At 47.6% G+C, this 5,127-nt stretch overlaps 1 pseudogene; it reads right to left on the bottom strand.

Annotated features, from left to right (window-relative positions):
- Positions 1–2,224, bottom strand: part of LOC112075015 (sex comb on midleg-like protein 2) — a 21,250-nt pseudogene extending 19,026 nt beyond the window's left edge.
- Positions 2,225–5,127: the final 2,903 nt, after the last annotated feature.

Genomic DNA, 5,127 nt, shown 5'->3' with positions numbered 1-5,127 from the left:
GTTTCTATGGCGCAGTAACAGACATGATTATTTGGTTTCTATGGCGCAGTAACAGACATGATTATTTGGATTCTATGGCGCAGTAACAGACATTATTATTTGGTTTKTATGGRGCAGTAACAGATGGCCCAGCATCAGATGACCACCCCCCCCACACACACACAGACTGGGACCCCCCCCCGGGGAGCCCCTCCCAAACCAGGTTACGCACGCATGTCACTTCTCATTACCCCCAGACACATGACATCAGCTGCTGCACACACACTTTATCCCACCAGGCATTATCCAGTGCACCATGTGGGCCCTGCAGCCTAAACCAATTCCTACTGCCTGATTGAATCCCCAGCCTACCCCCATATTCCCAATTGGTATTTGGCATTATTTTAATGAGAACTGAGGAACTATTTGAATATGTAGCCCTGTCTGTGTAGAGRAGACGGTCCAGGGGCCGGGGTGTTCTTCTGGCTTCTTCATCATGTCATGACARCACTGTGGAGTAACAACCCTGGTGTTTCTGTCCAGTGAGGTTTGGACCATCTGGGTTCGGACCCGAGTCTCCGACACATCACGGGACTGTGTTAGCYCGCTGAACTAAAGCCTACAGGCATTAGCTTGAGGAAGCTAACAAGTCTTCAGCTCACAGACAAGCTTAGTTACTCATCACGTCAGCACAGCAGTTCACCGACCCTCCTTCATTACACAACCATAGAACACCTCATGATGTCATGAGAACGATACAATACTACACTAGCTATAACCACAGACCATATATCAGGACAGGCCCCAGCTAAAATGGCTGACCAACTGTTCCATTCTGATGTATAGGGACTACATGACATCAGCCTATCTAGGGTTCTATATCTATAATACACCTGATGATCCTCCTATCTAGGGTAGTACTTATGGCTATAATACCCCTGATGATCTCCCCTCCTATCTTAGGGTTATACATCTATGCTATAATACCCTGATGATCTCTCCTCCTATCTAGGGTTATACATCTATGGCTATAATACCTCTGATGATCTCTCCCTCCTATCTAGGTTATACATCTATGGCTATAATACCTCTTGATGATCTCCCCTCCTATCTAGGGTTAACAATCTATGGCTATAATACCTCTGATGATCTCCCCTCCTATTCTAGGGTTATACATCTATGGCTATAATACCTCTGACGATCTCTCCTCCCTATCTAGGGTTATATATTATGGCTATAATACCTCTGATGATCTCCCCTCCTATCTAGGGTTATACATCTATGGCTATAATACCTCTGATTGATCTCTCCTCCTATCTAGGGTTATATAACTATGGCATAATACCTCTGATATCTCCTCCTATCTAGTTTATACATCTATGGCTAATACCTCTGATGATCTCCCTCCTATCTAGGGTTATATATAACTATGGCTATAATACCTCTGATGATCTCTCCCCCTACTAGGGTTATACATCTATGGCTATAATACCTCTGATATCTCCCCTCCTATCTAGGTATATAACTATGGCTATAATACCTCTGATGATCTCCCCCTCTATCTAGTGATACATCTATGGCTATAATACCTCTGATGATCTCTCCTCCTATCTAGGGGTATTATATCTATGGCTATAATACCACTGACTATCTCTGCTCTATCTAGGGTTATAAACTTGGCTATAATACCCCGTGATGATCTCTCCTCCTATCTAGGTTATATAACTATGGCTATAATACCTCTGACGATCTCTCCTCCTATTCTAGGGTTATATAACTATGGCATAATAACCTTCTGACGACTCTCCCTCTCTAGGTTATATATCTATGGCTATAATACCTCTGATGACTCTCCTCCTATCTAGGGTTATACATCTATGGCTATAATACCTCTGATGATCTCTCCTCTATCTAGGGTTATATATCTATGGCATAATACCGCTGACTATCTCTCCTCCTATCTAGGGTTATATATCTATGCGTATAATACTCTCATGATGCTCTCCTCCGTCGGACTGGGACCGTAGGAAGCTGAAGAGGAAGGTAGGCTTGTAGGCACAGTCCACACATGCCTGAACAGCCTGCTGTAGGACAGTGGTTGACCGGACCCGGCCCAAAGTGGTCGTAGTTGTCTGCAACTGCTCCTGTCCAGGTGTGGGCCGCAGGCGCCGTTCTTGTTCACGTACACACACACTGGAGAGAGAGAAGGAAAGAGAGAAGATGAAGGCTCAGGGGTCAGAAGCATCTAGAATGTCTAAACTTCATCTAGGACGGACCAGTTACATCCACTCAGAACAAGGGACCAGCTTGACTGCCCTCTTAGAGCGGCATCAGTACATTCACTCCAGAACAAGGACCAGCTGACTGCTTCTAGACGATCCAGTTTACATCACTTCAGAACAAGGGACGCAGCTGGACTGCTCTAGACGATCATTACATCCACTCAGAAGCAAGGACCAGCTGGGACTGCTCTAGACGGCATCAGTACATCCACGTCAGAACAACAGGACCAGCCTGGACTGCTCTAGACGGGAATCAGTACCATCACGCAGAACAAAGAACCAGCCTGCTGGCTCTAAGGACGGATTCAAGTACATCACTCAGAACAAGACCAGCTGGACTGCTCTAGACCGGATCAGTTACATCACTCAGGAACAAGGGACCACCTGGACTGCTCTAGACGGACCAGTTACATCACTCAGAACAACGGACCAGCTGGACTGCTTCTAGACGGACCAGTTACCCACTCAGAACAAGGGACCAGCTGACTTGCCTCTAGACGGTCATCCAGTTACATCACTCAGAACAAGGACCAGCGGGACTGCTCTAGACCGGACAGTTAACTCACTCAGAACCAAGGACCAGCTGGACTGCTCTAGAACGCATCAGTTACATCACTCAGAACCAAGGGACCAGCTGGACTGCTCTAGACGGATCAGTTACATCACCTCAGAACAAGGACCAGTGACTGCTCTAGATCGCGATCAGTTACATCACTCAGAACAAGGGACCAGCTTGGACTGCTCTAGACGGATCATTACATCACTCAGAACAACGGACCAGCTGGACTGCTCTAGACGGATCAGTTACATCACTCAGAACAAGGGACCAGCTGGACTGCCTCTAGACGGATGCAGTACATCACTCAGAAACAAAGGGACCCAGCTGGGACTGCTCTAGACGAATCAGTTACATCACTTCAGAAGCAGAGGACCAGCTGGACTGCTCTAGACGGATCAGTTACATCACTCAGAACAAGGACCCAGCTGTGGACTGCTCTAGACGAGATCATTTAATCACTCAGAACCAAGGGGACCAGCTGGACTGCTCTAGCGGATCAGTTAACATCACTCAGAACAAGGGACCTAGCTGACTGCTCTAGACGGATCAGTTACATCACTCAGAACAAGGGTACCCAGCTGACGGACTGCTCTAAGACGGATCAGTTACATCACTCAGAGACAAGCGACCAGCTGGACTGCTCTAGACGGATCAGTTACATCACTCAGAACAAGGGACCAGCGGACTGCTCTAGACGGATCAGTTTACATCACTCAGAACAAGGGACCAGCTGGACTGCTCTAGACGGATCAGTTACATCACTCAGAACAAGGGACAGCTGGACTGCTCTAGACGGATCAGTTACATCACTCAGAACAAGGGACCAGCTGGACTGCTCTAGACGGATCAGTTACATCACTCAGAACAAGGACCAGCTGGACTGCTCTAGACGGATCAGTTACATCACTCAGAACAAGCGGGACCTGCTGGACTGCTCTAGACGATCAGTTACATCACTCAGAACAAGGGACCAGCTGGACTGCTCTAGAACGGATCAGTTAAATCACTCAGAACAAGGGACCAGCTGGACTGGTCTAGACGGATCAGTTACATCACTCAGAACACAGGGACCAGCTGGACTGCTCTAGACGGATCAGTTAAATCACTCAGAACAAGGGACCAGCTGGACTGCTCTAACAGCAGTTAAGCACTCAGAACAAGGACCGCTGGACTGCTCTAGACGGCATCAGTTTAATCACTCAGAACAAGGACCAGCTGGACTGCTCTAGACGATCAGTTTAATCACTCAGAACAAGGACCAGCTGGACTGCTCTAGAGATCAGTTAATCACTCAGAACAAGGACCAGCTGATGCTCTAGACGGATATCAATTACACCTCCACCTCAACAAGGGACCAGCTGCGACTGCTCTAGACGCGATCATTACATCACTCAGAACAAGGACCAGCTGGACTGCTTAAGGATCAGTACATCACTCAGAACAAGGACCAGCTGGACTGCTCTAGAACGGACAGTTACATCACTCAGAACAAGGGACCAGCTGACTGCTCTGAGGATCAGTTTACATCACCTCAGAAACAAGGGACCAGCTGGACTGCTTCTAGACGGATCAGTTTAATCACTCAGAACAAGGGACCAGCTGGACTGCTTCTAGACGGATCAGTTAAGTCACTCAGAACAAGGACTCAGCTGGACTGCTCTAGACGAATCAGTTACATCACTCAGAACAAGGACCAGCGGACTGCTGCTAGACGATCAGTTAATCACTCAGAACAAGGGACCACTGGCACTCTAGCGAATCGTGTTAGCACTGATCAACGTACTGCGTTTAACGATCAACACTCAGAACAAGGGACCAGCGGACTGCTCTAGCGTGGAAAATACTGAGTTGTACCAAACATTAGGAACAACCTTCCTAATATGGAGTTCCACCCACTTTTTCCCTCAGAACAGCCTCAAATTCGTCGGGCATGGAACTCTAACAAGGTGTCAACAGCGTTCCACAGGATGCCTGACCCCATATTGACTACAAGCTTCCCACAGTTGTGTCAAGTTGCTGATGTCCTTGGTGCATGGACCATTTTTGATACTACACGGGAAACTGTGAGCGTGAAAACCCAGCAGCGTTGTAGTTCTTGACACAACTGGTGCCGCTAAGGCACCTTATACAACCCCGTTCCAAAAGACACTAATCCTTTACCTTGTCCATCCCCCTCTGAATGGCCCACAAGACACAGTCCATGTCGTCAACTGGCTCAGGGCTTGTAAAAACTCCTCTGTAACCCGTCTCCTCCCCGGCACTACACTGATGAAGGAGTTTTAACACGTAACGGGATCAATAAAGATC

This window comes from Salvelinus sp. IW2-2015, unplaced genomic scaffold (assembly GCF_002910315.2).
Source record: "Salvelinus sp. IW2-2015 unplaced genomic scaffold, ASM291031v2 Un_scaffold2939, whole genome shotgun sequence".
Classification (NCBI taxonomy): Eukaryota; Metazoa; Chordata; class Actinopteri; order Salmoniformes; family Salmonidae; genus Salvelinus; species Salvelinus sp. IW2-2015.
This window is presented reverse-complemented; position numbering and strand designations above follow the sequence as displayed.